The sequence below is a fragment of the Myotis daubentonii genome, chromosome 6 (genome assembly GCF_963259705.1).
Source record: "Myotis daubentonii chromosome 6, mMyoDau2.1, whole genome shotgun sequence".
In the NCBI taxonomy this organism is placed as follows: domain Eukaryota; kingdom Metazoa; phylum Chordata; class Mammalia; order Chiroptera; family Vespertilionidae; genus Myotis; species Myotis daubentonii.
Genome location: NC_081845.1, coordinates 86,650,470 through 86,673,278, shown reverse-complemented (window position 1 = coordinate 86,673,278; position 22,809 = coordinate 86,650,470). Strand labels below are relative to the sequence as shown.

Sequence of the window (22,809 nt, the reverse complement as noted above, 5' to 3'; positions counted from 1 at the left end):
TGCCAGCCTGCTCCCCCCCCCCACTGCCCCCTCTGCTGGCCTGCTCGCCCCCAACTGCCTCCCCACTGGCCTGATCACCCCCAACTGCCCTCCCCTCCTGGCCTGATCACCCCTAACCACCTCTGCCTCGGCCCTGCCACCATGGCTTTGTCCGGATGGTCTCCTGGTCTAATTAGCATATTACCCTTTTATTAGTATAGATATTTTTAAATGGGGCTCCTGATATCTCCGTAGGAGGTATACCTAGAGCACTCCCTTCTTCCGTGGACAAAATGGATCACACTAAGTCGCGTGCATTCCAGAGCTGCAGTGAGAGCCAGCCGGTGTGGGCTCGGCAGGCCATGGGGGCCGCTTCTAGGAGTCAAGTCTGGGTCACCGGTCAAGTGGGGCTCAAAGCTGGAAATTGGCCTCCCCAGCCTCAGGTTCTAAACAACTAAGCTACAGTCCCCGAACCAACTAGGGTGAAATCACTTCATTTATTTCCCATGTAACTTCTGGCCGGGACAATGCATCAACGGTAAGCTCAAGGATCTCCCCCTATTCTACCAGTGCATCTCTGTTATAACGCAACTGCACAGTGCTAGTTCTGCACGTTCGATTTTTTCAGAAGCTGATCATTCATTCGGGTGGTGGCTTTCTGGAGCTCATTATGGCCCCAGAACCCGAAGACAGGAGAGAGGAAATGAAAGGAGGTGAAACTCAAATCAGTTGGTATCGCTACTTTATTAGCAGATGAGATACCAAGATTGGGGTGGAAGGGGTGGCAGAGGGTGAAACCTCAGGGCTGGGGGGCCACGGCTCCCCTCACGCTCCTCTCTCAGGTCTCCACACCTGACCCCGCTGCACGCTGATAGTTTAGCAGTCGTTCTGCTATCCTGGCCGATTCCTGTTCTGATCCAAGAAGACTGCTCTCTAAGCTCTCTCTCTTTGTTCGTAAGAAAAACCAAAAGTCAAAAGGAGATGCAGAGCTGGAGGTCTGAGGCCTAGAGCAAACCCGTGGCCTGCTGGAAGTCAGGGGACAGGTCTGCCCGGACTCTGAGAGCCAGAGCACAGACTCATTTAGGGAAACGGTTCAAAAAGAATGCTGGGAGGAGTCTAAGCCACTTCCTCATCCAGGCTGCCTCCTCCCTCCCTTCCACACACATTACATTTTCCCAGCAGGCCTTCCCACTTCCCAGGAACCCACAGATCCAGGAGAAGTTCAACACACTGGCCCCGAGCCACTGGGTTACACCCTCGGTCCCTGGTGGTGTCCCTCCTGCAGTAGAAGGAGAAGCCGTCGGAGATCTGACTCCAGTCTCAGGCCCACAGCCCCTCAGGCCTGGCTGGACCATCACAGCCATTCCATTTCCCTGTTGAACAAATGAATGAAATCCACCTATTTTAAGTGAAAACTTAAAGTCACACTCAAGGAAGACCACACTCCTATTCCCCCTTGTGACACGATTCCTCCAACTGAACCACGGGAAACGCAGGTCCCTCCTTCTGTCTCCTCTCCAGCCTGCCGGCTTCTTCCTCCATCCTGAGTACTGGTGCGGGAGAAACCCTTCCCGGCAGGAAGGTCAGATCTCCTCTCTGGCTGACAACAGACCCTCCCTCCATGTGCCCGGGGAGGTCTGGGAGCCCCGCTCAGCTCCACCCAGTGGGGTCCAGGCCGCCCTAAGTGAACCACCACAGAGAGAAGCAAGGAGGGGAATGGCAGGAAGCACACAGGGCTGCTGCCTGCTCTCACTCTCCCCGGGGCCTCAGCTCTGTCAGGTTCTGAAGCATAATGAGTTTTGTTTCATAACAGCCTTAAATGAACTGGAAGGGGGAAGGGGATGACAATGATAAAAATCTTAATTAAAAAAAAAATTCCAACAGGCAAAGAGCTTTTCCAGATCCTAAGATGTGATAAAAGGCTCTTGAGCTGGAGGGCCCACAGAGCCCCCAAGGACCCCGCGTTCAGCACTTACTGAGGGCCTACTAGGTGCCTGGCGTGATCCTGGGGCTCCGGACGCTGCAGGGAGCAAACACACAAATATCCCTGGCTTCTCGGGGCTCCTATGCCAGGAGGGAGGAGTCCGTAAAGATAATGAACAAGTAAACTGTATGGAATGCTAGAGGTTAAAGTGCTTTGGGGGCTGGGGGGGGGGGGGGAGAGCCGATAAAGGGGGTGGGGAAATGAGGCAGGAGGCGGGCCCAGTGGTAAATACAGCAGTGAGAAAAACTCAATGAGGAAGAGAGAGACAGCTAAGCAAAAAGGTTTGGAGGAGGAGAGAGTGAGCAATGCAAATGGGTATCTAGGTTCTGAAAGAGCAACCCACGCAGAGAGGATGACCTGTGCAAAGGCCCTGAGGCAAGGACAGGCCAGGTGAGTTAGAGGAACAGCCAGGCCAAGGTGGCTGGAGCAGTGAGCAAGGCGGAGAACAGTAGGTGGAAGGAGGTGGTGTCACAGAAGCATGTGGAGAAGGGACAAGGTGTGTCCGGACTATTGTAAGGTCTCCGGCTTTCAATGACTAAGGAGGGGGCCACTGAAGGGTTGTAAGCAGGGAAGGGGCAGGTTCTCCTGCCATTCGGTCAGTCTTCCTGGGAGCCTCCTTGGACACCATTTAATAAATACAGTTCAAAGCTACCTCTCCTGCAAAGCCCTCTCTGATGAATCACTGCAAGTTCTAAACTCAAACAACCCAAAGGAAAACAGCCAATTCCCACCCTTCCCACCCTCCCAAATACTGGACCCAAAAGGGAAGGTGGGAGGTGGGAGAAGATGAAAGAGGAGAATGGGTACCAGGAAAATATGACAGGGAGGGACCTGGAGATATACAAGGAACAGTACAGCAAGCTCCAAAGAGAGACCAAGTCCAACAGGCTCCTTACTCTCATCCACTTCCTGCAACTTATTAGGTTCAACGCACCAGCACTTAACCTTTCCAACCCCTGACGCCCTGTGTCTGGCCTGACACTGACAGTCCAACCGGTGCGTGAGCCCTCTCTTTACACCTCTTTACTCTTTATCCTGATGTTATGTGGAACTGGAAAGAGAAAGACTACTTCACTCTTCCTCTCTAAAGTGCAGAGGCGCTGGCCCAGCGAACACTAACCAGTCACATCAGAGATGGAAGCAGAAGGTCCCTTGTCATTCAATCCACACCAGAGACCACCAACAGATCCACGACAAGCCACCAGGCAACTTTACCTGGTCAGTCTATAAAACAGCCCTAGTCCCCAAAACAACTTCAGCCCATGGCACCTCCTTCCCCAAACTGCCCCCACACTCACACTTACCCCCAGCAACCACACTGCAGAGGAGAAAAATAACGCCCAATTAAGGAAAGGCTAGGGAAGCCTGGGAATAAGCTAAAATTAGTAGAAAATAAGCACTAACTTAAAACATTAACTCAAGATGGCGCATGGTAGTAGCTAAAAGCATGGGCGCTGGATCCAGAATGCATGGCACAGCCCAGCATGAGGACAAGTGTGTGACCTGGGACATGTTGCCTGTCTGGCCTTGGGCACGTTATCTACCCTCTCATGCACAGATTCCTCGCCGTTACTACCAGGTCCATTACTAGCACCTGTGTCCTAGGGCTCTTCGGAGAATTAAAGTTTGTAGAATAAAACATGTAAAAGGATGTCTGGCACATGGTAAGCATTATATGAATATTTTTAAAGCGAGAAAAACACTTTTTTTTGAAAGGAAGGCTTCTTCTGAAATATCTGAGAAAAGGTCTACAGTTTTATTATGTATGTGACGTATACATGAAAACAATCACTACTGATTAATATTTTCAACTCCGAAAGTCCTATTTCATACTTTTAAAATATTAATAAAATGCTTTGCGCAAAGACATTTACTGCATTATTTATAAAAGTAAATTATGGGAAATGACCCGAATATCTGACAGCAGAAGAATGGCTGAGTAAATCCTGAAAGTCATAAGAAGGGTTTTTTGTGCAGATATTAAAAATCACCTAATAAAGAAATTGTAAAGACATGAAAAATACTTATGAGGCAGATAATAAAAGACACAGAATTAGACTTCACTTTAGGCTATTATGACCAAACAGCTACTAAACTAATCAGACTCTTATACAAAACAACAATAAAAGGCAGATAAAATACAAAACAGTAATAATAACCAGAATAACAACTGTGTGAAGGTAAGGGAGTGCAACAAGACAGCTGGGACTTGAGGGACCAAGGGAAGCTCAGTGAGGTGTGTATCAGTAGCTAATGCTTCCCCTCGGGACATTTCCCAATCTGGTAGAAGGAGCATTGAGGTAAAACAGAAAGCAGCAAATTCAAGCTTGCAGCAGCTTTCTTCCTAAACGGAGAAGATTAAAAACTGGAGTTCAGGGCTACAAAGACATCCAGGGTCTGACAGGCCAAGATACCAGAGAAAAGTGAACCACAAAGAAGTGAGCCCAGTGCTCTGCAGATTTCCCCTCAAGGCATCTGCTGACACCTAAGCCATGTGAGTGGAGGGCTAGGCCCTGGCATCCAAGCAGAAAGAGGCTGTTAAAAGACTAAGAAATTAAGTAGAGATTTTGGTTTCAGCGGCAGGAAAGCAAACCTTGGAAATCCGGGCCTACCGTATAGGAGGGACCCTCACAAACACCCACCCTACACTAGTAAGGGCGAATCAGAAATAGAGCAGCCTGAACTGAATCAAGGTGTTGCACCAACCTGAGCCTCTACACTGTCCATGTAAAATGCCCAGCATCCAAAAAACAATGACCAAGTACCCAGCAAATAGGACCAAACCAAAAGAAAACCACAATCGTAAAAAACAATCCCCTCAATAGAAGAATGGATAAGTAACATGTGGTACATATGTACAATGGAATATTACTCAACCATCAAGAAGAATGAAATCTTGCCATCTGTGACAACATGGATGGACCTAGAGGGTATTATGCTAAGTGAAACATGTCAGACAGAGAAAGAAAAATGCCATATTACTTCACTTAGGAATCTAAAAATAAATAGGTAAATGAAAAAAACAAAACAAACCCACAAATGAGGAGAAAAAACTAATCGTTGCCAGATGGGAAGGGGTAGGAGGATGCCCAGAAATAATAAAGGAGATTATATACAAACTGCTAGTTATAAAACTAGTCATGGGGATGTAAAGTTTAACATAGGAAATATAGTCAATAACACTGTAATAACTATGGATGGTGCCAGATGGGTACAAGACTTACCATGGTGATCACTTTGTCAGGTATATAAAAGTCTAATCACTATGTTACATACCTGAAACGAATATAATATTGTATGTCAATTATAATTTAAAATAAATTTTTAAAATAAAATAAAGAGAAGCCATCCACTCAAAATATTTTATTATACATATAAATATATTTTTAATGTATAAATATTATTATAATCTATTATTTATATGTAAATAAAATATTTACAAAAATAAAAGCAATTTAAAAATTGAATTCATGGGTTTGACAACAAATAAGAAATAGCAGAAGAGATGACTGGTGAACTGGAGGATAGGTCAGTAGAAGAAATTTTTCATATTGAGAAAAATTTAATATAAAAATGAGCTTTAGGGACATGTAGAATATCATGAAAGGGTCCAACATATGTATAGGAATTGAGAAGAGGAGAGACATAATGGGGCAAAAGCAGTATTTGAAGAGAACTGCCTAAGAATTTTCTAAAACTGACCCCCCTCCAAAAATAAAAATAAAAAACCAAACCATGAATTCTGAAAGCTCTCCAAACTCTAGGAAGAATACATATAAAGAGAATCACACTTATGCATATCATAGTAAAACTGCTAAAAACCAAGCTAACAAGAACAAACATGTTACTTTCAAAGGAACCACAATAAAACTAACATTACTTTTTAATAGAAATGAAGGAAGCCAGAGGACAATGGAATATCTTTAAAAGATAATTTTTTTAAAAAAAAGACAAGCTAGAATTCTATATCCAGTGAAAATATTCTCCAAATATGAAGGTGTTCAAACAAAAACTGAGAGAACTGTGACACCAGCAAACACACTCCACCACAGACACACACACACACACACAGGCACAGACACACACCCACACACACACACAGGCACAGACACACACCCACACACACACACACACACACAACTAAACAGAGTTCTTCAGACAGAAGGTAACTAATCTGAGAGAAGAACTGAGCATGGTTATACAAGAAGAAAGAACAAAAAAAAAAGAGTAAATATGTGGATTATCTAAGTTATTGACTTTTTAAAATAACATCTTGTGGAATTTAATATGCAGGGTGGGGCGAAAGTAGTTGCATAGCTGTTCATATGGAAAATAATATAATCTATAATAATAAAAGCATAATATGCTAATTAGACCGGATGTCCTTCCAGACGACCTTCTGGACCTTCCAGACGAAGCTGGGGCCGTGAGGGAAGCCCAGGTCCCGGGTGCCAGAGGGAAGCTGGTGCTGGCAGTCAGGGGAAGGAAGGCCTACTCTTGCATGAATGTCATGCATTGGGCCTCTAGCAAGTAATAAATAATAATACAAGAATAAACTGTTTCACATACTCACACCTATAAACCTACTTTCCTCCCTTCCTCTCTCTCTAAAAGAGAAATCAATAAAAATATATTTTTTTTAAAAAATCACAGAAGCTCAAAAGGCATTAAGGACGTAAAAGGAGTCTAAGTGTTATGAGAAGCTTGTATCGTCCAGGAAATGGTTAAAGTATTAATTTAGGGTAGGCTCTAAAAATCAAAATATAAAATCACGCACAGCAAGCATCCAACTATGTAAAGACATGTTTGTTTGTTTTTAAATACTAGAAAGAAACAACTTTTTGAAGCAGAAGTTCTATCAAGATGATGAAATGATGACTGGTTTTCATTTTCTTTATACTCCTTGGCATTCTCAGAGCAACTTTTTCCCTCAATATTTGGTTTCATATAAAATGATTACAGTATTTTCTTGAGGGAGGTGAAAGTAGCCTTCATTTTCTTACAAAGGTTCAAAAAGAACAAATTCCTAGAAAATTGGACAGAGACCCTGTAATTCTGCAGCCAGTTATTGGCAACATTTGTATGAGTGAAGCCTGCTTTGGTCGGCCAACACAGACAGGCCAGGTACCAGACACATCCTGTGCCCCAGACAGGGACTGGCCGCTCGCTCACTGTGCTTGATGTGAGAGCACGCCTCAAGTTGTCTCTCCATAAACGTGAGGAAATCCTGACTCAGCAGAAAGAATCACTTCTGGTAATAATTCAGGTCATCTGCACAGTCTTTCCACAACAAAAATACAAAGATCTTGCTAAATTAATAAGTAATAGTCATCATGCAAGAAACATCTGCACCCCACCTTGCAGCAAGAAGAAATGAAGCCCAGAGAAGCGATGCGTCTTGTTTAGAAGGTAATCCATGCGACACAAGAATTACCATTGTTGCGAAACAATGATGAAGTGAGGTGAGTACTCTCTCTCATATGCTAGTAGCGCGAACACAAATCAGTTTTTAAAGTTTGTGAGGAACAATTAGGAAATGTTATCGAGAACCTTAAAAATGCCTATTTCCTAACACAGCAATTCTCCTTTCCAGAAATTTATCTTAAGAAAATAATCTGAGCCCTAGCTGGTTTGGCTCAGTGGAGAGAGCGTTGGCCTGCAGACTGAAGGGTCCCAGGTTTGACTCCGGTCAGGGGCACATGCTCAGGTTGCGGGCTCAATTCTCCAATAGGGGATGTGCAGGAGGCAGCCGATCAATGATTCTCTCTCATCATTGATGTTTCTATCTCGCTCTCCCTCTCCCTTCCTCTCTGAAATCAATAAAAATATATTTAAAAAAAAAAAAAAGAAAAGAATCTGAGATGTGATCAAAGATTTATGTACCTGGATGTTCATCAAAGCATCCTATATAAAAAAGAGCTAATATGCTAATTAGACTGAATAGCAGAACGACCGTCTGGAGGACCTTCCAGACGAAGCCCGGGCTGCGAGGGCTGAGCCCCTCGTACAAATTTTGTGCATCGGGCCTCTAGTTCTTTATAATTGTAAATAAGCTAAATTTCTAATAACAGAGACTAGTTAATAAATAATAAATAAATATTTAGTAACCATAGAATCCACCTGAGAGGGTGCTAAACAACCATTTAAGAAAAATAGTTTCCAAGGAACATTTACTTAATGAGCAATATATTAAAACACATTCAAAATACCCCTCACACTATTTTAAAGCATAGTGCCATAGCAAGTGTTTATTGAGAACTTCCTATCTGCCAGGCGCACCCCAAATGTTTTACAAGCATCATCTCATTTCATCTCACCCGGCCCTACAGGTCAGTGTTATCCCTTCCAGTGAGTGAAGGCTCCTGGATTCAAACCCAGGCAGTCTGACCCCAGAATATGCCGCCTCGAGAAAAACTCTGGGAGGCAATGATTAACATGCTAAGAGGAAGGCATGAAAGACTATTTTTATTTTCTTCCTGGTACCTGTCAATATTTTCCAAATCTTCTATAACTACCGTGTACTATTTGCAGTCTCCCTCCCCAAAAGGAAGCTCTACGAACTGCTTTCACTTACCATTTACACAGTTTCAGTGAACAACAAGTCTTAGCTCTAATGAAGCTTTGAATCGCGTCTCCTCCGGGCCTTAAAAGCAGGAGACCGTTGTGCCAATCTGAGCCGTGACACTCTGACCAGGGCAAGGGGCTGGGCCACGAGTCTGCTCAGCAGGCCGTGGAGTCCATGACTCCCATCCCACAAGCACGTGTCTCCATCTGGCTTACACAGCACTGATGTTTTACGTATATTCTGCCATCAATCTTCCCAACGACTATCCAAGTAGATGTGACCATTTCAGGAAACTGAGGTTTAGGGAGCTGAAGTGACTTGCCCAGGGTCATGCAGGGCACCCCAGCACTTTTCTAACGCATCTCTTGACCTACGAGCTCAGTGGCTCCAGCCTGTCCTCCACACCTCTCGAGTAATCTTTCTAATACATAAAGCAGGCTTGACCCCATCCCCGCCCACTCCCCCCCCCAGCCCTCCTCACTAAAACCCTCAGTGGCTCCCACTGCCTACAGGGTCAAGACCAAGCTCCATAACATGGCACCAGGTCCTCCCTGCCCAGTCCTGCCTACCTCTCCAGCCCCATCACCTGCACCTGTCACTGCGAGTGTCCCACGTGCCAGGCCCCAGCGGGGTCCTGGGGACACAGTGATAAACAGGACGTGGCACAAGGATGAACAAGACCTGGCTTACACCCTGAAGAAGCCAGAAGTCCTGTGGGGGAGACAGACACAGAGAGGGATTGTTGCGATGCAGATGGACAGTGGGGGGGAGGCCTAGGCTGGGGCGCTTAGGGCAGGGCCCTGGAGGAAGAGGGAATGAGCCAGGTGAGGGGCAAAGGAGGAGACATTCCCTGCAGAAGAAACCGAGCAGCAAAGTGTTAGCTCACAGAACTTTCTGCACCAATGCAAACGTTCTAGATGCTTTCCAACACGGCAACCACTGGCCACGTGTGGCTACTGCGCACTTGACAAGTGGCTAGTGCAACTGGAGAGCTGAACCGTTCGTTTTACTTAATTTTTAATTAATTTCTATGCAAATAGCCATGCATGGCTCACAGCTACCATGTTGGACAGCACGGTTCTAGAGCATTAAACTGAAGCTGATAGACATGAAGTTCAGTAGGTAAGTTTTGAAGTAACATTTTGGTCAGGCCAGGCTGCATGTGGCTTCTTACACTCACCATGCTGTTCCCTCCCCCTTGTCTCCCCGGCAAGCCCCCACTGAACCCACACAAGGCCACCCTGTCCCACCTCCCTCTGAAGGCTTCCCTGGCTGCTCGCACCGTCTCTCACACGTTCTACTTCTACATGTTGCCTTTTCCTAGGCAGGCATCACCGTGAATCATATGTATATGTCCTCATAACCATCTCCACTAGGCTCTGAGCTCTGTCTCTTCCTTGTCCTGGTATTTCCAGCCACGGGTACCCTCTTGGCACAGGGGAGGCACTCAATAATAAATGCCTGATGAACAAGTGGCCGGCAGGGGCGGGGGCGGGGTATTCACCTCCTCTAATGAAGATGTGAGTCCCTAACCTCCACCTTCCTTAGAATGAATGACCGCTCGGATGGCCCTCACGAACACGCTGCCCACCCTCCCATCATGGTCCACCCCGGGCCTTGCAGTGGCTCTATTTTGCCCAGGTTTCCGAACCTAGAGATCTGAACAGGGGAAGTGACTAGCCAGCTTCTAAAGGCAGCAAATCGAATGATCAGAAGCCAGTCCTTGGAGTTAGTCCTGGTTCTGGGGACCAGCTCTGCCACTCGGCACCTGCGTGTTCTTAAGCTGGGTGCTGGAATGCTCCGAGCCCGTTTCTTCGAGGGAAAAGTGGGCATCACCTCGGCCTCTTACAGTTGTTGGGAGGCTGAATGACTACACATCTGCACAGCGCCAGGCACACAGTAAGCTCTCTGTAAACAGTAGCAAGCGGTTTGGAACCCCCATATGCAAATTCCGGAGCCCCTAAATAGCTGCTCCTTGGTGCTCTCTGGGACGGACATAATCCAATCTCTGGCTCATCACGTGTTGCCAAAATTCTTCTCGAGTTCCCAAGAGGAAATTTATTTTATTTCCCTCTAGCTTGAAAAACGAAACCGTCCTTACAGCATTTTGGGGTGGCAGGGATGAGGAAGGAGACCATGAAATCCAACAAGCAGCTTTGAAAAGGTTACAAACTGATGGGAGAAAGAAAGGAGGAGGCAGCTGGAGGGGGGGTGAGCAGGGGGGGTGGAGACACTCCCCTGAGTTTCTGCTATTATTGACTACCCCAACTCTCAAAGCAGCCAGGCAGCCTCCTTCTCCACGTGGGCTAAGCTCTGCTAATGAGAAAGCGCGCTCTGCCTACATTACCACAATAATGACTTCCCCCTTGCATTTTCCATGCCCGCCGCTTTATCATAGCAGAAGTAGACATATATTTTCAATAAATCCCTTCTCCCCTACCTCCTCCCCAACTCGAGCTCGCCCAGTGAAAGCTGTTCTCTCTCTGCGCCCTCCCCCAACGCAATCCCAAGCCCGGAGCACAATGAGTTCCACTAATCAAAACAGAAAGAAAAAGAAAAATGGAAAAATCACAGCTGCTGAAAAACAGCATTCGCTACAAGTCAAAGCCCTCCGCATTCTTTTCTGCGTGCAGCGTTTACCTCTTCAAGGACACGGCACCCCTCCCCTATCAGAAATCTTATGCCGAGTTGCCCAGAGGGGAGGGAGGGGGGGAGGGGCGGGGAGCAATCTAATATTCACTCTCTTTCCTATTTTGACTAAGCCAGCACAGACAGAAATATAGATAAGGCCTTGAATAACTGATTTAACAAAATGTCACTTATTAAAAGGGATGGGGGATGGGGCCGCATTTGCATTTCAGAGCTCAGTTAAACCACCCCAGCTGAAGGCTGTGAGGCCACGAAAGCAAGAGGGAGGAAACATTTCTCTCTAGTCTGATCTCCTGCAGCGGCTGCAAGAACCGACCCTGGTGGCAGAGAGGCCTGGGTGTCTCCTCCAACAACAACCAGTGGAGAGAAAAAGCGAAGGCAAAACAACAACAACAACAACAACAAGAAGCTGATTCTTAAATAGAGTGAGTGTTTATACTGCAGTAACTAGTGCCAGGCTCGGTGCTGGGTGCTGGGGGCGTAAGAAGAATGAATGACCCAGTTCTGCCCTCCCCAGGGCAGTCTAGAAGGGGTGGAAGACACGCCCAGTGATAAGTATGCCAACAGCACCCAAGGCTGCAGAGCCCAAGAACTCCCCCTCCAGCCCACCCACAAGCCCTAACCCACAAGCAGGCACACAGGGCCCTCAAGAAGGGCTTCAGGAATGAGTGTCCGCACAGTGAAGTTGTTTGACTTTCAGGCTGGTTTCTGAAGAAGCCCAGACACTTCAAAAGGAAAGACACCCCTAAATGTCCTACCTCCTGTGGCTCCCCAGGAAAACCCCTTGGCTCATATGTGTTCACCCAACTAAAAAAGAAGCCCTAGCTGGTCTGGCTCAGTGGATAGAGTGTCAGCCTGTGGACCGAAGGGTCCCGGGTTCGATTCTGGTCAAGGGCACAGGCCCAGGGTTGCCAGCTCGATCCCCAGTAGGGGGCGTGCAGAAAGGCAGCCGATCAATGATTCTCTTTCATCATTGATGTTTCTATCTCTCTCTCCCCTCTCTCTTCCTCTCTGAAATCAATAAAAATATATTTTTAAAAAAAGAAAGAAAAGAAGAGTGAACAAGTCCCAATGCTTAATAATCAGCCTCAATTACTGGCATCCTTTGGCTGAATTCTAAGGGAGCTCAGTATCTCCCACTGTGATGACAACAGAGGGAACTCAAAGGACACGCCTGTTAAAACTCCCTGGGCATCAAATCCATCTTTTTTTTCTTTTTCTTTTCCTTTTAAAAAATTGTGCAAAGAAGTTAGGTTGGAGGCAACCTCCCAAAGATGAAGAGAAGCCCTCGGAGCAGCCTTTGTTATGACAAAGACCCCCGAGACCCTCAGGAAGCTTCCCAAGGCAGCACACTGCCCGAGGCCCAGTATGTCCAAAGCCAGGGCCTGGAGACCGAAGGCCACACTATCTAAAAACGACCACGGACTATCCTGGTTCCTCCACTGAGGGGCCCCACAGAAGGGACTGGGCTGAGCGTAGGAGGCTGATGGAGAATAGCCATGCGATTTGTTAAAGTCAAGTTTTGGCTTTAATTATGAGGCAGGCTTAAAGCTGTGTGCTCCAGAACGAACCAGACAATTCAAGTTTTTAAAAATGTAATGCCCCAAACACGCTGAAATCATCTATTTCCAACTAAGGCCACTAGACTTATAAGCCTGAAATTCCCAGATGCACGTTTTGGTTTCCATAATCTCTTACATATATTCTATCCCATTCTTACTTAATACTGCATAGCAATATCTATTTGAGAGTGCAATGAAATTTGGAGACCATTTAAATTCTGGGCATTAAACCCGGGCTTTGAAAGCTGGCAGGTCATATGACTCCAGGTTAATCGCTTATTTATATTTTTTTCAATTCTACTTCTTGAGCCTCACTTTCCTCGGCTGTAAAATGGGAATAATATCTACCTCCTATGGTTGTCACAAGGCACCGATAAAATAGGGCAAGTCAAAGAGGCTTTGGACCTAGGTGAACACTAGTTATTTCAATGGCGGCGTCCATTTCCTCCCTCTCTGATTTTTTGCTGTTTGTTTTCCCCTCTCTATGAAACCAGACTGATATCGGTTCCACTGATCTCTCAAAAATGACAACTTGTATTTACTACACAAATAAATCCAGAAGGTCCTGTTACCCACAGGTGTGCAAAAGCTGACTCCCCGCCGAATCCAGGTGAGGGGCACGAGGGAGTTCATTGTACTACTGTCTGCTTTTGTATACGTTTGAAGATTTTTCATGATAAAAATTAATGTAGAAAGAAAGAAGGAGAGCCTCACCCTACTGACCAGATGCCAGGGTCTGATTAGGGGAAAGTATGGGCTATTTTTTATTTCTGTTATTGTTGTTAATCCTCCCCCGAATATATTTTTCCATTGATTTTATTTTTAGAGGGAGTGGAAGAGAGAGAGAGAAACATCGATGTGAGAGAAACACATCAATTGGTTGCCTCCTGCACGTGCCCCGACCAGGGCCCAGGCCGGGGGGGAGCCTGCAACGGAGGTACATGCCCTTGACCAGAATCAAACCTGGGACCCTTTGACGCTCTATCCACTGAGCCAAACTGGCTAGGGCATGGGCTATTTTTTAAAACCGGAAATGACTTCCCAGCATACACAGTAAGACTAAAGGTTAAAGGACTGTTTTGTAGGTAGAGTCAGTATACACAACAGTTTTCATTTGCAAAAAACAAACACTGAGCCAACACGAAGATCGCTCACAGCGGGGGACCGCAGTCAGGTTTCTTGGGTAGGTTCAAGGTTCCCCTGCACCCAGTTCACAAACCAAGTAAGTCTGGCCCTTTGGGTGGACAGGTCTCAGGTTCTAAATATGGAATCAGAGTTTGAACCTCTACTGACTGACCTTTCCCCGTCCGCATTCTGATGTCTGCCTTCCAACAGTGAGATCAGTTTCGCCAAAGGGATCACAGAGGCCTTGAAAACCCCAAATAGAAAGTAGCTTCGAGCGGGAAACATAAATGGGAGTGAACATGGTGAACAGCTTTTAGTAGACGCTTTGGGAAGTTCGGGGACGGGTTTCATTGGTTGTCGGGTTTTTATATCTGAGAAGAAGATCTGGCTGAAGTTCAATTCACCTCGCTGCCGCCTGCTACAGTTTACATAGCACTTTCCGTACATTATCTGATCCCATCCTCACAAGTCTGAGAAGGGAGGCGACAGATGGTATCACCCTCATCACCCTCCTTCTGCAGATGTGGAGACAGGCTCAGAGGCCCCCTTGTCCAGAGCAAAGATGGAGCTGGACCGCACCCTGGGTTTTCTGACTCTCCCCCCCCCCCCCCACCTCCCATGCAGACCCCATGCTTGGCACAGGGGCGGGCAGTCCATGGCATATTTTTTTGTGAAAGGCAGCCTGAAGGAGAGGCAGATCTCTGCCCTTTTTTTCTGGAGCTTCTTGTTCAAAACATATGACACAGGGCCCACCAACTTTAGAACAGGGCTGAACATCATGGAGGTCTCTTTCCAATCCTAGTTTTCAAATAAATCTAAGGTGAGGCCCAAATTACTTTAACTGAAGACTCTTTTCCAAGCGAAAGAGTCTGCTCTTTCCTCTGTGCTGCTCAGTAATGCAGTCAAATGCTCAAAAAAAAAAAAAAATGCAGCACAATTTTCTGATGCAGTCTTAACCCTTGCAGGCTCCGGGAGGACTCAAGTCCTGAGCCCAAAGCCCTTCCCAGGGAGGGTGCGGCCTCAGCCCGGAGAGGAAGAGCACCTCAGGGCCCCAGCGCAGCTCCCTCACCTTCCCGCACCTGCACCTGCACTCTGGCCACACGGAGGAAGTGTCCCTCCTCCAAGAAAAGCCCATCTCCCGCCACAGGCCTCGAGGGTTTTGCTCAGGGGACCCACCCCATGGCTCTTGACCAACCATCTCCTCTCCACTGTTTCGCATCAGCACGCAAATATAGCACCAGGGCCTCAAAAACCCCGTCCCTCTACCCCATGTCCTTCCAACTCCCACTCCATTCCTCTGGCCCCCTTCTGGGTCCAGCTGTGCCCAAAAGTTGTCTACACATGCCACTACCAGTTCCTCGCCTCCCACTCCCCGGCCAACCCCTCCAACCTGGCTTCTGCCCAATCCATCGCTCCACTGAGACTGTTCCCAAAGTTGCCAATGGTTTCCATTTTGCCAAATCCATTGGTGACTTTCCCGGCCTTATCTCATGGCACACTCGTATGCATCGCCTTCTCCCTCCAGGCTCCTTAGGACATGTCCGCCCGTCTCCTGGATTAAAATACCACCCCCTGGCTGACGATTCCCACATTTTCATCTCTTGCCTGGCCAGTCCTCTGACACTGGATGCTCGTATCAGACCGCTTGCTTAACATCTCATTGAGTCCAACAGGCATCTCAGATTCCAGGGAGCGTGATTCTGCTCCCCTCCCTCTCCCTCTTCCCCATCTCAGCAAATAGCACCACCCATCTACCCAACTGCTCAAGTCAGAAACCTGTTATCCTAGATTCCTCCTCCCCACCCCCCACCAAATCCATCCCCAAGCCCTGCCCATTCTACCTTCAATGTGCGTCTGGCACCCACCTGCTCCCCTCCATTCACCTTCTGTCACCTCCCCCCTGACCTGCTCCAACTGCCACAGTACTGTGCTCCCCAATTCCACACCTGCCCCTCTCCACCAGTGCACTGGGTAGGGGTGTCCCTTCTCACTGTAATGGCTTCCCACTGCACTTCGGATGAAACCCAAACCTTTCAAGGCCCCCAGAGCCCTGCCTGGTCAATCACCTCTTGTGCCCTCTCTCCCTCCCGTTATCCACCCGCGCCTCTCTTCAATGGCCAAAGCCAAAGGCCTGCCACCCAGGCTGTCTGGTGCCCTCTGCTTCTCCCACCCTAACCCCCAGAGAGGCTCTCCTAGGCTGCTCTAGCTGAGTAAGTCCAGGTCACCGCTCCCTGGGATTTCATCAGAGCATTTATCACATTTTGCAATATCTATTCCTTTACATGTCAACCTCCCCTCTGGACTGTAAACTAGGGAGAGGGGTGGGGGATGGGTAGAGGGAGATGATTATGTTGTTCTGAATTATCAACATATTCCCAGCGTCTAAACTTAGGGCCTAGCACAGAATGGGTGCTCAGTAAGTAACTGCCGAATGTACAAATGAATAAACCAGTCAGCCATGGCATGAAAATAACTGTTACCATCTATGAGCCTAGACTTATCGCTGCCACTTAGGCACACGGGTTCTTTTCCCCCCTTCCTCTCTATCAAAAAACAAAACAAAACAAAACAAAAACGTTTTAATATTGCTAAACCAAAAGCCCAATAGCTCAGCATACCCCACCCATTCTCAGCTTGTCTTCCATGAGGAAAAAGCAAAAATCATCCATTTCCTCAGTAAACCCTAATTAACCAGTAGGCCCTACAAGCAGCTACCCAGAGAACTTGAAAATCCTTATCAAATACCACAGGGTCTTTTTGTTGTGTATTTTATTTAACCCAGAAAAAATAAAAACAGATTAAGAGAGCCATGGAATCAAACTCATGTTCTCAAGCCTGTATTATTCCTTAAAATGCCATAGTAGCCTCGCTGAAAAGCATGCCAAGAACAGATCCAGCTGCTCTTGTCTCCCTCTCCCCACAAAAGAAAGCAACTGTGTAATATCCTCTTTATTTTATTGGTTCCCCTTAAACATGCAAATTCAGAAATATTACTAATCCACAAGATCCTAGCTGATCCTAACCCTCTCTCCTCCCTAAATCAGTTTTATGAGGGCAGAAATAAAATGAGCTGAATTCGACTGCTTTTAGAGCAGAACAATCAGCACAAATTTGTACTGCCTGGGGTCTGAGTCACTTGTCTGGATCCTTACTATACATGTGAATGTTCAAAGTCAATAAAAACATCAAGAGCTTTCCCCCCAAAAAATGCCCACAGTGAAATATGAGATATCCCAGAAGCGACATTAATACAATATCATTACCATGAACCCTATGGCAAATATACCACCAAATTCCAATTACCCACGTGTGAATTTTCCCCAGACAGTGGGTAAAGCCACAACTAGGCTTTCTGGTCTGCTCAATTAACCTTAGATTTGACCAAGCATAATTGGACAGGTGAGCCAGCTGGTTGCAGGGGAAACTTCCAAGATGTTCTGAAATTATTTTTGGTGCCACTCTCTATTAACACATATAATTGCGTATCAACCATGCCCTTTTTTCCCCCCAAGACGGTCGGTGGCAGGCTTTCCTAAGTTTTTCCTTGCGTTGATGGTCAAGATAACCAGGCCACTCAAGAGGCTTTTTTGGGATGCCAAGGTACAACTCCACTCTCTCCATGAGAAGACAAAAACGGAAGTTAATCAACTCAGCACAAGTCCATGAAGCAATTTGGCCGTTGGCCCAGGAAGACACTGTCAAGACCTCCAGAGACTTTTCTGGAGAGCTCTCTCCACAAGACCGAAGGACAGAATTTCAGACACAGATGTAACTCATGGATCAAACTGTGCGCTCCTAATTAAAAAAAAAAAAAAAAAATCTGAAGTCCAGAGATGCTAGACACTGGACATTTCCCCCCTGCTGTGAGCAAACCACCTTAAAAGTTCTTGGTCACTTTTCAAATACTGTAAAACTCGAGGCAACCACTGAATGCAAAACAACGTCAATACTTTCTGATTAATCAACTTTATGGAGAATCCTTATACTTTTCCCAAGAAAACAATGCTTTTGATTATTACGACCAACCCAACCATCAAAGGATAGGAAAAAGAATATGATACATAAGCTTGGCTTTTGTGATCACACACTTTATTATATAAGCGGCAGTCCCCTCCCTTATCATTAATGCTCCTACCTCAACAAAAACCACAGGCCCAAGCGGGTTAAAGGAAGCCAAACGGAGTACTTTCCACACAGTTCCTAGAACAACTGTTCTCACAGCAAGCTCACATAAATGCTATGTGATATTAACACATGCCTGCTATGTGGAAGCCTGCTTACCAAGCTGTGAAAAGACTCGTGTTTACTATGGAACCTGTAAAATTAATCTTCTCAATGCCCATAAAGCAGACGGAAGCGCTCTTTTTTTCAGATGTCAAGCTGGCTTCTCAACAAATCTTTGGCAAAAACGGACATGCCTAAAAGGGCGGGGCCCAAAGAGCTGTGTCACTCCCTGTATCAATTCCTATAAATCAAATCCTGACAATCACCACAATATTTTTAAAAGAATGAATTATGATTCATGGGCCTTCAAACCTTTATTACCACAAGAACATTCCCAGCAGAAGAGAAAAAAAAAGCTACTGTGACTTGATTAATGGCCAAAGCAAGACAATAAAATAAATCTCATAACTATAAGAATAAAAAAAAAAAAACCTGAATGACTGCTCTTGGCTTCGAGGGTAGCCATGTCAATAATTCCACTATCCCGGGATAAACACACATAAAGATTGTGTTTACCTTCCCGGCAATAGACACCACCAGATGCAGACTTTCAGCAGGGGAAAATTAATAGCTAATTTGTTTAAAGAATGCCTAGTTAGGAACATTTGATAAATGGCAATATTTATTTCCCAACTAACTCAGCTCTCAAGCTGCCAAATAACCAATTCTCAATCTGGAAATCTGATAACAGGAAGGAAAGAAAGCACTGTCCATCCATAACACGCAGAGAAATATTTTTAAACCCATTATTTCCCCTGCTAGCATTGAGCCCGGCTACAGAACTGCAGAAAGCTTAACCAACTTTAGTTAACCAGTCTGCCTAGCGTTTACTCCCTGACCCTACTAAGCATGCCTGGGTTTGAACCTCTGGTGCTAAAATTATCCTGGCAAAGTTAAAACTCCCAGCATAATCCAGGTACCTGACGGCCAAGACCTACAACCACCCATCTGCAGAAACCAGCAGGCTGAGCACCAGGAAAACAGGCAGGGAGGAGCAGAGACTGCTGGTTAACTGGTAAACCGCTGAGTACTTCTGCTGGTTATCCTCCCGGTGGGCACCAAACCCCGTCGTCGGTCGCCAGACTGCTTTCTTGAAACGGTTAATGATGCCGAAGGTTGGTACCAACTGGGACGACCGAAAACTCCTTTCTTAACGCTCTGCTCCAAGGCCTGCCAAAAAGCGCACCCACCCGGCCCGGGAGGCATTTTTTTAAAGAACTCCTCAGCCATCCCTGGATCCCTCATTCCTCAGCATCACTCCCATGCACTTCCCAAGACAGCGCAGGCCACGCTGTTAGCAACCGGCTTCAACACGTACTTTCACTTGCCAGAGCCGCCGGGTCTGGGAAGTTTCCACAAAGCTGGCTCTCGCAGGCCAGCCCAAGCCCCACGGAGGAACCGGAATGTCATTTTCTTTTCGCGTAGGGATGGCAGGCGCACATGCCCCAGCCCAGGGCTGACCGAGGCCACGGGCCAGGTGCTCTCGGCCTCCGCCAGTGAATGGGTGGTTTTCTAATACCTATTTATTTAGATCACCAGCAACAACTCCCAAACTGAAGTTAAGACTGGAGGGGCAGGTTTACCCCCCACACATTTCCCTCGTCCGGGTGGCCACTTTTAACTTCTGGTGGGTACTCGGGCCCCCAAAGAGCCCACAGGCGCATGTATATACATATATGCATCATGTCCAAAGCCCCCAAAGGCACATCCCTAGGGTCCTGCGGTTTCTTGGCTGGAAGAATGAAGGCTTTATAGCATCACACCCTTCAAGTGCAAGCCCCACCACCACCCTTTAAGCCCGATCTGCCCATTTTAGCGCCCCTCGCACCCCTCCCCCTTTGCTGGGATGCCGTGCAGCACCGAGAGGGAAGAGGGAAGAAGGGAAGCAGAGAGGAGGCCCGGTTAACATACTGAAAGTAAAGAAGTGGGGGGGAGACTTTTCCTTCCCCTCCCCCATCTTCTCACTGAGCATCCCCCCCCAACTAATTTTTTTTAAAAAAATGAAACTTAATAAGCTTCTTGCCTACCTTGGCTGTTTCTGCAACAAGTGCATGGGCAATCCGACAAGAAGACCAGTCTCCGCTTGGGGGGGTGAGATGGGGGAGAAGCAGAGCTGATGGAGTAATTTCAATATTAATTTATGTCAGAGCCGCCTCCTCGAAGCGCTACTCACTTACAGTACTGCCCTCAGCCAGTAAACAAATATCGCTCCGCCAGGAAACATACTCCCCAGATGCAAGCCCCTCTCCCCAGCAGGGAACCCGGCCCTACATCCCCCACCCCCACCCAACAGCGTGCTCCCCAATCCCGGTAGGAAGCTCAGCGTTACCAAAGCACCAACCCACCACCTCCGCCACCACCCGAGCAAGAAACTTACTCGGTCCGTCTATGCCTCCACCCTCCCTTCAGGAAATCTACTCTCCATATGCATTCAGCCTCCCCGCAGGAAATCTGCTCCCCCCTCCCCCCTTCTATATACATGCACCCCTCCCTCTCCTCCTCCCCACTCGCCCTCCCCGGCCAAAAACTTACTAGCGAGCAAGCGTGCAGGCTCTCCTGATCCTGGAAACTTACTCCCAGAGATAGCGCCCGCCAACCCCCTTCCCGGCCCTGCTCCCCTTCCTGCCCTCCGCCGCAAGCAACTCCAAACTCTCCGCATCCAGCCACTCTCCCTCCCCGGTGGAAATTTGCAGCGCGGGGCCGCGCGCGTGCATCCACCCTCCCCTTCAGGAAACTTACTCCCCGTCTGCATGCACCGCCTCTCAGCCATCGCTTAGGGAAGGGGGTGTGCTAAGAAGACAGAAATACATATGTATCTCTCGCCCCTCCCCCGGCCGCAGCCCACTCGGGGCCGAGCCGCGGTAACCTGGCCTTACCTTTTGCATTGCTCCCCATCCTCGCCCCTCCCTTAACCCTCCTTATCTGCTCCCCGGCGCCCCCCTTTTTTCACCCTTTACCCACCCCTAGCAACCGTTCCCAAGCTCCTCTCGGTCTTTTTTTTTTTTTTTTAATCCAGGATGCAAATTCCTCCCCTGTCAGCAAATCGACTGTCAAATTATTTTCTTGCAAAAGGAGAAAGGCGGGGTGTGGGGGGGGGGAGCAGAAGCAAAAAAGGGGGGAGGGCGGGGGAAGGGAGAGAGGGGGACAGAAGAGGGGAGAGATATCCCTCCGCAGAGCTGGGTCTGGCCGCGGGCGGGGAAGCAGGAAGTAAGGTGTCCAGCGCCCGGCCGGCGGGTCCTACGCCGCGGCCCCCGCCTGCGCCCCGTGTCCCCCGGGGCGCCTCGCTTCGGCGGTCGCGGGCCGCCCCACGCATTGTTCGCAGCGTTCCCGGCATCGCGCTGCCGACCTTATTTGTTTGCTCTGCATGTGCATGAGGTGGCACCTTTTGTAGGCTGGAGAGAGTCTGGACCAGGATGGGGCGGGGGGCGAGGACCGCGTTGGGGCCCCGCGCGGGACCTGTCTGCAAATCGAGATGTGGCGGACTCCCCGGCGAGGCCGGAAAATCGAGGCCCAGGAGAAGGCGGCGCGGCCGGGAAGCTGCCGCCTTAGACCCGGACCGGGGCAGGATTGCTTCCTGCGTAGCCGTCCCGGTTATTGTAACGCGCTTTGCAGTCGAACGACTGGGCTTTGGGTTCGGGGTTTATTTTGTTAAAGGGGTTGCAAAGATGCCATGGTCGAGGTGGGCTGCGGGGAGCCGGTCTGCACCTACTCCCCCCTCCCCCCCGCACTGCACCCCGGCTTCGGTGGGGCTGGGAGAGAGGCCGGCGCTCCGGGGAAGGGGCTGGAGATTCGCGAAGCGCGCGGCTCCATTCCTCCGCCCCGATGGGGGCGGGGAGCGGGTGCTGCAGGCGGCGCTGGAAACGCAGCTCTCTGGGGAGGGGTCTCCATCTCCGCTGCGCAGCAGGCCGGGGAGGGAGGTTGCCTAGGAGAGGGGCCGGGCTGGGCAGCTGAGGGGAGGGGGTGCGGGTGCTGCCGCGGAGCGCGCTCGCCCCTCCTCGCGCGCCATGACTGTGGAACGTGGTGCCGGGGAGGAGGGACGGCCGCCGGGGGCCGCCCGGGGCCGCTCGGCATTGGTGCAGAAACCCGAGCCGGAGCCGCTCCTCGCGCTGCCTGCTCCTCCTCCTCTGCGGGGGAAACCGCTGCACCCAAACCGAGAGCAGCTGCGAGCAGGGGGCAGGGCGCGGGCTGAAAGGCGAGCCGGGGGTTCAAACCTCGGCGGCGCCAGGAGGGCGAGAACAGGGCGGCCCCGGGTCCCGCGACAGCGCGGCCGCCTGTCGGTCCGGCCTGGGACCCAGCATTTCCAGGTGTGCTTTCTCGTCCGAGGAAACGTGAACCAAAGATGGTTCGGCTCAACAGACCGCCTCGAGGCATCTAGCCATCGAGAGCAAACGACAGCGAGTCTTTTTTGCTCGAGGGAAAGTTAGACCAGGCATTTTTGCAGTTAGGGGAGATCATTGCACCCCATTCCCCAGAAGTCACACTGGATAAATAAGGTGCTCCCGCTACCCAGATCTTGGCCACTCTCCCCCACCCTCCCCCCACTCGGCGCTGGGTGTGGACTGGGCGGGGGAAGGCTATATAGGAGCTTAAAGCATGAGGTCATGGGCGGAGGACGCTGCTGCCAAAAACGGTGGAGGTTCTTGTGTATTTCGAGGGGTAACGGTTCTCCGTCTTCGGCAGTGATACATTCTCCCAGTTCCGGGGCGCCTGGACCAGAGAGC

At 48.7% G+C, this 22,809-nt stretch overlaps 1 protein-coding gene across 15 annotated transcripts in view; it reads right to left on the bottom strand.

Moving 5' to 3' along the window:
* The window catches only part of TRERF1 (transcriptional regulating factor 1), a 212,922-nt gene extending 190,820 nt beyond the window's left edge, over positions 1 to 22,102 (bottom strand). For 5 of the 15 annotated variants that reach the window (XM_059701662.1, XM_059701677.1, XM_059701672.1 and 2 more), the window contains exons 1-2: positions 20,621 to 20,789; positions 20,116 to 20,201 (exon numbers count right to left, since the gene is read on the bottom strand). The gene's annotated coding sequence lies outside the window, so the exon portion shown is untranslated. Of the gene's footprint in view, positions 1 to 20,115; positions 20,202 to 20,465; positions 20,542 to 20,620; positions 20,790 to 20,827; positions 21,002 to 21,049 lie in introns of those variants that run through there. The other 10 variants (XM_059701669.1, XM_059701670.1, XM_059701674.1 and 7 more) reach the window with 6 other exon arrangements.
* Between the last annotated feature and the right edge of the window lie 707 nt (positions 22,103 to 22,809).